An 11208-nucleotide genomic window follows, 5' to 3' on the forward strand; every position below is an offset into this window, starting at 1 on the left:
ACATCATCAATTTCTTCAATTTGCTTTCTCTACTCTATGGTCAAAAGCAAGATTCGGGGTCTTCTGATATCCACTTTTGTCTTTTCTTTCTTTACTATCTTTTCAAAGACTTTTTTTGTTTTCTTCATGTACCATGTTCTTGATATCATCTCACAACTTTTTTTGGTCTTCAGGCATTAGAGTTCAACACATTTAATCTGTTCTTGGGTGTTCTCTAAATATAATAGTATATACTCACAGTTCTATTTTTGTCCTCATAGGCCTGTTTTATTTTTCTTAAAGTTCAACTTGAGCCTGCATAGAAGAAATTTATGGTCTATTCCACAGTCAGCCACTGGCCTCGTGTGGGCTGATAATGCTAAGCTTCTGCATCGTCTCTTTCCATAGGTATAGTAAATTTGATTCCTATGTATTTGATCTAGAAAAGTCCTCCTCTACAGTCACTGTTTATGTTGTTAATGAACAATATTTACAGCAAAGTCATTGGTCTTGTAAAATTCTCTTCTGTGAACTCCAGTTTCATTTCTATCACTGAGGCTGTATTTTCCCTATTAGGCCCATCCAACTTTGCATCACATTGCCAATAACTATCTTAATATATTATTTCCTGAGACTTCTCCTTGAAGAATTTTACCTGCTTTCTTGCCCCTGTTAGTAGTTTCAGTGCAGGTCTCTAAAATATCTTTGTTAGAATAGACTATCAGCCATACACTTCTGTATAAAATGTAACAGCAATGAAGTTCTTATTCAACTACTAACCCTTAGCTAAACAAAAACTTAAGTGGGAGCTTAACACACTAAGGAGCTTCCAAATTAATATATGTTATATCTAGGGACATAAAAATATTCAACTCTATGTTGAATAGATAGATAGATAGATTTTCTGAATCTATCTATCTATCTATCTATCTATCTATCTATCTATCTATCTATCTATCTAGACTTGCAAAGGCCACACTGGAATAATTATTCTAGAGTTATTTTCAAGGAGAGAAACCAAATCTCTGGACAAAACTAATGACTAGAGCAGTGAATGTGTTTCAAAACCATTTAGTATGAGAAACATCAAAGTCACTGGCAATAGTTAGACTTAGAAGGAACAAACATTTACGCCAGCGATTCTCAACCTGTACATCGTGACCCCTTTGGGGTCTAATTACCCTTTCACAGGGGTCACCTAGGGCCAGTGGAAAACACATATTTCCAATGGTTGTAGGAACCGAGACACTGCATCTCTATCTGTTTCCAGACCCATCCCCGGTGTGAAGACCCATGCTACACCATTCTTCAAGACAAATTTTCATTGATTTCTCATTAGAAATAAATATTTCACAATATATCATCACATTGCAGATTGTTTCATGACTCATCACTATGCTTTAATTATGTTCAATTTGTAACAATGAAAATACACCCTGTATATCAGATATTTACATAACAGTAGCAAAATTACAATCATGAAGTAGGAACAAAAATAATTTTGTGGTTGGGGGTCACCACAACATGAGGAACTGTATTAAAGGGTCGTGGTATTAGGAAGGTTGAGAACCACTGCCTTACACAATACTTGAAGGCTTCCATTTTGTAGAGAAAGAATTGCTGGAGAGTCCAGAAGTCTTTGAAATAGCCAAATATGTGAATACGTAGCAAGCAGAGAAAATTGAAAGGGAATGGGTTGCCAAGTAAATAGGTATATGGGTAGAATTTTAGGATACTTTAACATCTAAGAAGCAGAAATAGGAAAAGAAACTGTGAAGGAGAAGATAGAGGAGCAAAAAGGGTCAGAGAGTAATATCAGAGACAAATGTGAGAGTCTCAAGGGGAAGTGGCAAACAGATTTCAATGTCTGGTTTCCCATAGTAGCTTCCTAACTAGACTCTGTGTAAAACTGCAACATCCCCACCCTCAATGATTGATACCAATAATTCAAAGCACATGCTATTCTTGAGTAGCGTTTAAAAAAATCTATATAAGATTATTTCTTGTGGATGATGCAATTCCAGCATCATTTTTTGGGTATCTTTTGACTTCAGGACTCCATAATTTCATGAAAATAGATTCCCTATAAACAAACTTCCCACACTAAAAATCTAATGTGTGCATATGCTGGTATTTACCAGGACCTCTCTTGCCCGAGTAATCAATTCAAGAGACTATGAGTCTAAAGCAACAGTCACAAATGAAGGGGAAGCAACAACAGCAAACTAGCAAACAAAAACCCTAAGAGTTTAACATTAAGAACTTCCTGTTTCCTATTAGACTTTATCCAGCCCTATTTCTCAGTCTTTCACTCCTATGTAGAAGATGGCTTAAATATTCTTCATACAAGGTACGTTTCTATTTCTATGACTTCTCTGATGGCTAAAGCATTCTTCTCTATCATTTTTTACTACCAATTCATTTCCAATCACAAGGCTTTGTAGGACCATATGTCTTTTAAAGACTTTTATCTTCATCAAGCATTTCATTAACTCTAAATTTTTATAATGTACAACCCATGTTTAGACATGAGCCCTGGTTACTTCACATGTTCAATATTCAGACTTTCTGTTTAGATTGTTAAATTTTCCAGGCACAGTTTCACCTTTTGTGTTCCCCTCGGCAACAATGACTGCCTAGAGAGATGTTTATGAAATGCACAGCAAATGGGCAAATGGATGCATTTGAGAGTGGAAGGTCTTTCTATATCAATCGCCACAAAATTTGAAAGCCAAAACAAAGACAAAGACTGATCTCACAGCAATTGTAAGAATGGACAAAGTTTGGGAGGCAGTTATTCCAATGGATGGTCACACCCTGGCATGAACATCAGTCTATTCTTTGGAGATTCTGGCACACATACATACTTAGCTTCAATTAACCATCACTTAATCATTAACAAAGGGCACTTTCCTAAAAGACCTGTTTAGGAAAAACACTCTGTTATTTAGTTGAGAATACAAAGAACGTTTTTTAAGTTTAATTTTTGTGCTTCCAGCTACATGGGGAATGTGTCCTACGCAAACACAGCACTATAAAGGGAAAATATAAGTACCAGTGGGCTGATTTAGCTGGTAAAGATTATACTGGAAATAACTTAAGACAGGGTGGGCAAAACAAAAGTTTAAAACTTGAAAAACCTTGAATTGGACTGGTTAGATTAAACACTGAGGGCCAGATTAGAGTGTAATTTTCAAGCGCTGGCTATTTTTATTGATGTGGAGTCCTTGGTGCAAAGGTAAAAGCCTTCTACATCTCAAGCGTACTCGTAAACATAAAAAAACTTGGCAAATCATTGGTAAATATAGCCAAAGGATAAATAATGCCTAATGCCCCAAACAACCAAGCGTCATGTTCCCGCACTTCCAGTGACTGTCTTTAGAAGTATCCGCGTGGGTTTCCTACAGCCGCAGATTGCTTCCAGCGCTGTCAGTGACTGCACAGTCGTTAGGAGCTTACAAACTCACTGACCCTGAGTAATTATGTAAAATGAGCTAGGAATTTTACTCAAATATCATTTTTCTCTATCCCTGCACACAGCATTCACTTCTCAACTTAGGTAAGCAAGTAAATTCTAACCTTGACTATAGTATTGTTTGCAGCAATTTAATTTTTTCCCAAACATAGCTCTTATTCTATTATAATGCTTGAGTGATTCACAAGCAATGTTTCCAATCCACTTTTCCTAGCTTGCGAAACTTTTTAACGAAATGTTAGCATTTGCAGGCACCAGATGTTTTGACATAAGGAGAAGCAATATGTAAATTTTCATCCTTACGAGGAACAATAGCCTGCAGGCACTTTTTTCTTATTACGTGAATCATATACTTAACCACAATGTGATCCATCCTATCAAAATCATCACCATCTACAATATTTTACTCTTGTCTTATGGTTGCCAATTAATGAAGCTGATATATATTTAACCTGATGGGTGTCCATTGCTTAACCAATACACCTTATTGTAGTTCACTCTTTAACTGCCGTGTCGGTGATTCCAGAAACAGCAGCACAACTTCTTAGTTGGGCTTCAATCCCCCTTTGGTAGTCAATACACCAATGCCTTATATTTAAATTGTCAACGTAAATTATTTAAATAAAGGATATTAAAACTTGCTACAGCTTTCCTTTATCTTTTCAATCTTTTGGTCTCAAAGCACAGAGTTGAATTCATGTGTGTGTCTGCATGTTTGTAAGCAACATGCTTTGAGCGTAATTTCAAATGATTCCTAAAGTATTTACCAATAATGATGACATATTTGTATGCACGGAGTCCTTCCTAAAAGAGAACAAATAGAAACATTTTATAGACTCTCACATATCAATACAAATATTTACACCCAGACATACCACACACATATAGACACAAAATAAAAATCAAATGTAAAACCCCATTCAGCCATCCATTTTTCTATTACACTTGGTATCAAGTTAACCTATGCCCTATAATTTCCTCTTCTCAACAGTGTTTTGAATCTATACCATTGGCAAAATTAATGATGCTAACAATCGAATTAATTTATGCTCTAGGAGGAGAATGTATCTTGTACTCTCTCACCAAATTATAACACTATCTCTAAAGTGAACCAGAGACATATATAAACTATATATATGTAAATGTACTGGGGACACTCACTTAATTCTAGCCTCAATCTAAGAATTGGTTCTTATCACACACCCATAAAGCTCTTAAAGGTTTTTCTTAAAATAAGCAGCCATCTAAACGAGGTGTTAGTTAGGTTCACGTGGAAGAAGCACATCAGCCCATGTGATCCAAGGATTGTAAATCATAACATCGAAATCTGAGGGAGGAAGTGGTATCAGCACTTGAATATTAAAGACTCGGTTTGCAACAAGTGGGCTGATAGCCACAGAAGCCCCGAGGCTGACCCCCGGAGAAAGAGGCGGCTTTGTATTCTGGAAAAGAGCTAGAGTCTTGGAAACTCACGGCGGTATATCCACCCTACTTAGAGGGCCTCTCAGGGCTAAAATCAACTTGAGGGCAATGATGTGCTGTTTGTGTTAATGGTTGACAGTGGACATTCAAAATCCATTTGCAGGGTCACCACATGGACGAAGCTGCCGGTGAGTTCCCTCTGACCATGGCCGACACGTGTGAACAGCTTGGCTATCAGAAGACAGCATTGTAAAACCCATTATAGCAGGGGTGGTTAAAATGTGAAAATTAGCCGTATGATAGATAGGGTTAAAATATAACCCCTCATCATTGATCTCCCTTTGGACCCATTTTAAAGTTGTTGCAGTTTTTAATACTTTGGGCTTTCTTTTCTATCGAGATTTTCCTGTTTTGTTTAGTCATTGTCTTTGTGTTTACTGACTTGCTTCCTGTGTGTGTTTTGTGTGATTCTCTGTACATGAAGTCTAGGATGGATGAATCCGTAGAGACAGTAACCGGTTGATAATTACCTGGGGATAGGGAAGGGGAGAGTGGGGGGAAATGGAGCACTCACAGCAATGACTGAGAGAAGGAAATGTTTTTAAATTGAATGTAATGATGACTACACAACTCTTCTTGATATGACTGAATGATTCAATTGCATGACGTGTCAGTGACAAGTCAATGCCAATAAACTTTTTTTTAAATAAATCGGAATCAAGTCTTTACAAAATTATCCCAACTTAGTTTTTACACTTATTAGTTATTCCTTTTCACAGAAAAGTTACTATATTGATCAGTTTTTATTTGGCCATCGATAATTCTTTAAGAACCATACCTATCTGGCATTAGTTTTCAAAAGCCATGAGCCAATATTTGAACATAAAGAACTATCTTTTAGTTAACTTAGGAAGACCCCTTTCCTCATTCCTGAAGCAGGTATGTAGGACAAAATCCATAAACATGGCATTAAATATTAGAAAGTCTTAGCACTTAACTGAAATCCTTATTAATTTCATTACCAAGGGATAGGTCTAGTCAATATCAATTAGCAGCTTTATAATGTTTTACATATTAAAATGCAGTATTCTGTTTACCCTAGATTGTCTGGGGATCATCTCGTATATTAAATGGTTTTTACGCAGTTTCTTAGAGATTTCACTGCTACCATTCTGCCTGCTAGCAATTTTGTAACATCTCTGATAAATATTTTTCATAAATCAAACCCATAACAGCATGGAGAAACAGATGGCAGGAGACCATATTTTTAATGTAACAATTATTTTCATTAATTGGAAAATATTGGATCATCATTTTCAGCATGGACTAAATAGTGAATGGTTGTCGGTTGTGAATTTTGGTGACTGTTAAGTATCTGCTCAGATGGTTAACCCACATTCTGTGTTTTTCAGTGCAGTTTATATAAAAAGGCAGAACACAGTATATAGTAAAACAATTGTTTTATCCTTTCATTTTATATATGTCATAAAATGTCAGAGCATTGAATCATTTGTACAATGATTCTTGTATGTGTTAACCCACACTTGTTTTCTTCATTTTTTTGTAGACAATAAAATAAACTGCTTTGTTTTTAAAATGAGAAATAGCAATCATTACAGACGCTATAGTCTTATTATGGTAACAAGGCTTTCTTGATATAACCAGAGTTTGATTAAAATTATGGGGATACTATTTCAACTATTCATATATCTAACCATAGGATATCAAGGAATTTTAACGGCATGGTTATTATTTATATGAGGCAGCAGAATTCCTTTTGGTTTCATGTGCCATAAGCAACAGAAAACTGTTCGACAAGAGCTCTGGTTTTAGTTAGCTTTTAAAATCTGGAGTCTACATGTTCAAAAGCAATGTAATACCTGATTTCCTGATTATACTTCCATCTTTCAGCAGAATAAGAATCTCCCCTGTCTTTTGCACATCTTCTATTTAATAATACAAAAGTTCCCCCTTTCAATAGCACACAAACAAAATGAATTCGGGTGAAAAGAAAATGAAAATACCAAAATTTGGAAATAAAATGGTAATGGAAGCATAGAGAGGCGTCATTTACACACAAAAAGCCTGCCCTTCTCTCTTGAATCTGCTGGGCTGATGCGCGGGTGAGGATGGCGAGTGGAGGGCTTGGGGCGACATTTTACAGGGGAGTTCGTCAGTCGAAAACACAACACAAGTCATCCGGGTATGTAGAAACACATATAGAAGTCCTTTTGTAAAATGAAGACAAATTTCCCTTTTATGTATAAAACAGTAATATCTTATTACTAAAGTGGTTAAAGCCAGGAAGGATTGTTTTTAAAAAGGGGGGTAACTTTTCTGATCATCTCTTATGCACAGAGTCTATAGGAGCCTCCCAGGAGAAAAGCTACGTAGCACAGAAAATTGTTAAGAAAAACCATTTGTTCTCAAATTTTCAGCAGCTTGCAACTTAAAAACCACAGAAATGCTAAAATATTATGATGATTCATGATGATAGGTGGAGGGTCGGAGGACCCATTAGCTCAACAACACTCCAAATGTGTTTAGTGGTTATCAAGTCAATGCAATGAAATCTACATAAATGCATAATTCGCACCAACTCAAATGGACATGCCATGTTCACCAGGAGAAGATAAGATTCAACGTGCTGGAGCAACCCCGAGGCAAATGATATCATTCCACGGAGTCTATACAGATTGTGTCATTATCAATACTGAAGCATAGTTCAATCCTTCAGGTTTCTTCCCCAAACACAGATGGTTGATCTTGCGCTGACAACACAGCAAAATGATTCTTTGGTTCCGGTTTTTGTGCACATGTCCGGTATTAGAAGATCAGCATCATTAGCCAAGAGATGTTACCAAAACACTTTAATGTGTAAATATAAAAATACTTCAATATCAATATATATATATATATATATATATATATATAATTTTCATGATATCTAGAAGCATACAACTTCCAACTGGATTTGTGAAAACAAAGAAAAAACTTATTCTTTCTTTTTTTTCCCATTTAAGAAATCTAACATCTCCCCTGGCATTTATGTAAATAGCTCACCAAACATAGAAATACCTTGTGTCTTTCTTATTTATGTTTTGTTACTATTAGATATTTTATGTATAAGTATATGGATGGAAATTTTGAGTTAGAAAAAGGTGGATGGCCCCTTCACAATGTCTTTAGTTCGTCTGCTTTTTAAAATTTGTGTTGTTTAGAGATCTTTACTTCTACAAAGAAGTTCTCATCATCCAGAGCATGTCTGTAAATTTGAGGAACATGGTCAAGTTGACATGGGGAAAGTTCAAAAGAAAGTCGTCGTTTTCTTTTTAAATATATTTGTAGGAGGTCTTCGTTATTTTAAGATAATGGTGATTTGGAAAGCCTATTTCATCTGAATCCATTGAAAAGTGTTAACATTTTATAATAGAGAGAAGAACGATAGAGGTTATCTGAAAAAATAATTCATTATATTAAGAAAACTACTTGACTTTAGTTTTTATAGTTTATATTAGAATTGTAATTTTCTATGTACTCTTGGAACAAGTCATGATTAATAGCTTATTGATGAACTAACTCATGCTATCTGACACATTTTTAAAATGACAAAACTGTTTGGTCAACAACATGCTTTACTGCCATCACTTTGTTTCTGCAAACATAACCTCGATCTACAGCAATTTTCCCAGGGGTTGATCTTGACTCCTAAATATTTAAACAATGAACTTTTGGAATTTAGCTGGTTTTATCAGGAAAAAATGTGATCGTGGGATAGTTAGAAACACACTGACTCAGAATCGCAGAGCAGGCGCCATTGCTAATGCGACGGAAAAGGCGAGCGGGAAGGGGGTGCCTTTGTTAAGTGAACCACTTTCTTAGCGGACAGCCTCTCGGTAGACTCTTGCTTTCCTGTGCAGCCTCGTCACTCTGGGGACAAGATAGTGACATTCAGATGACTAGGATGTCCTCCTCAAGGCGGTTATTCTCCCCCATCACCACGGATGACACTGGTTATGCATGTGTCTCTAGATAGAAACATATCTGCTTGTCAAAGGAGCAGGCTTGAAACAGGATTTCTTCACCTGGGACCCAAGGAGGCCTCTGAAGCTGTATGGGCGTGTGGAAATGTTTGCCCCTGTTGGTGATGCTGTATTCTTCTGAGGAGAGGGTCTGTGTAGGACTTTGACTCGAGTCTTAAGGGACTCACCCCTGGAAATGTTACAGAGTTCTACCAATGGCTTGTCTAGACTATTTCATTGACTGTGATGCTGTTCCTCTCTTGGGTGGCTTTACAAACCTGGGAACTATTGTGCAATGGTCCCCAACTATCATCCTCCCAAAGTAGGAGCAAGTAGTAGTGGCCCCTCCAGATGGCTCTTGGTTCGAGTTCCCCATTCATGTGTGAAGTATCTAGCCCTGATGTGGGCCAGAGGATAAGGAGAAGGTGTCCGTGCTATAGAATAGTGCTTTCACAGAAGGAGAAAGGATGCAGCAGTGAGGACACTATCCCCGGGGGAGCTCTTCTCTGAAAAGCTGCTTCTAGCTAGACTTCCAGGTTGTCCATGGGCCCAGAACAAACATCTACTTCTTGATAATTTTCACTATGACCCAATCAACTCATGTAACAAAATGAAATCATCAACTAAAGATAAAGATGACGTATAGCATGAATATCCTGGTAACGACTCTTCACAAAGTATCCGATGGCGCCCCTTCTCGGGGGATACAAGGCAAATCAGGAAGTATGGGAAGTATATGTGAGTGAATGGATCCCAAACAAACTGTGTTTAAACATGTCCCGGCAATCAGGGAACGACTGCAGGCAGGGACTAGCAGTCATACACTTGTCTTAGGCTCACGTACCAGAACAATAAAAAAGGATTCTTTTGTCCCATGGATCAAATGATTTTGAAGTCAGAGCGAATAGCCAATTTTTAACAAAACTCAAATGGAGATCTTCCAAAATCATTGAAGCTGCAAAAGGTGACAGGGCGGCTGCTCCCCCTGGAAGAGTGGGTTTTTAGGTGGATGGAACATTTCAGGGAAGGCTGGAAGAACTCAGACAAATCCAGTGCAGAGCAGTCAGCTCAGGAGGTGCTGGCATCTGCTTGGGAATCACAAGAGGGTAATCTTGACAGATTTTCTCAAAGGACACCCAATGATCATGGAGGCTTATAGAAAGAAATTTGAAGAACACTAAAAGCTGTATCAATCAGACACAGTAAGAAAGCCGCAGTCAACAACTCATCTGCCTGTTCTTCAAGGGCTGCAAGGGTGGTTCTACGATCATTTTTCAGTGGGGGGGTCCCTTACCACAACCACCTTATAGCACCTGTCTTGCCCCTTCAGACTACTTTGAATTCCCTAAACTCAAATTCAAATTTTTTAATAGCGATTTGAATTTCTCAAGGTTGCCCAAACTTGAGAAAGATGGTTTAGATTAAAGAGTGCAGAATTCTCCAGGGGCAGGGGGAGAGAGACAGAAGCACTGCTTTTAGATGTGAAGAGACTTAGATAAAGGATATGCCAAGAAATAATAGCATCACAATTTGAAAAGTTTGCTAAATAAAGGTTTTTCTGGTTTTGTAGCAATATTTTGCATCTTTCATATTTCACAGAAATGTATCTTTCTATCTTCAATGGCTGTCTGAGGAACTAAGAACTCTTTTCTTCATGTCAAGCAGGGAAAATCATTTTAATTCTTCTGAGATGTAAGCTAAAATCGAAAACCAGTTACCATCCGGTCCATTTTGACTTACGAGTAGAACTGACCTTTATAGTGTTTTCAATGGCTGTGTTCTTTGGGGCATTTTCCCAGAACTGTATCAATCATGATACCCTAAGGATTTCATATTTTCCCACTTTGTCATCAAACTTTTCTGGAGATGAAATATTTTGCATGTGAGTAGTAGGCATAACTTCTTTCCATTAATTTATCCCCAAATTTAATCTACATGAAAGGTTGTTGAGTCAGTAATCTGTAGTAGAATTATAATATGAAGCTTTGTCTCTCCAAGTAACAAACTGCCTGAACAACCCATGGCCAATGTAATTGTCCAAACTCCTTGATAGGTGTTTTTTCATGTATTTCTAGTGAATATCCCATCAAGAACCCTTGCTAAGTTGGTTTATAGTATTTCCCTATAAGTCGTCCATATTCAGTTTATATCTTTAAAAGAAAGGCTAAATGTTGTTCCTTTAAAAACTTTCGTAACTCTCCAACTTTCATTCCCTCTTTCCTAATGTTTATTCAATTTTCTTGTGTAACAAATAAGCTACTATATAATGATTTCCTCTATTGAACTTTTAGGCAACATGTCCACCACATA

The sequence above is a fragment of the Tenrec ecaudatus genome, chromosome 9 (genome assembly GCF_050624435.1).
Source record: "Tenrec ecaudatus isolate mTenEca1 chromosome 9, mTenEca1.hap1, whole genome shotgun sequence".
Taxonomy (NCBI): domain Eukaryota; kingdom Metazoa; phylum Chordata; class Mammalia; order Afrosoricida; family Tenrecidae; genus Tenrec; species Tenrec ecaudatus.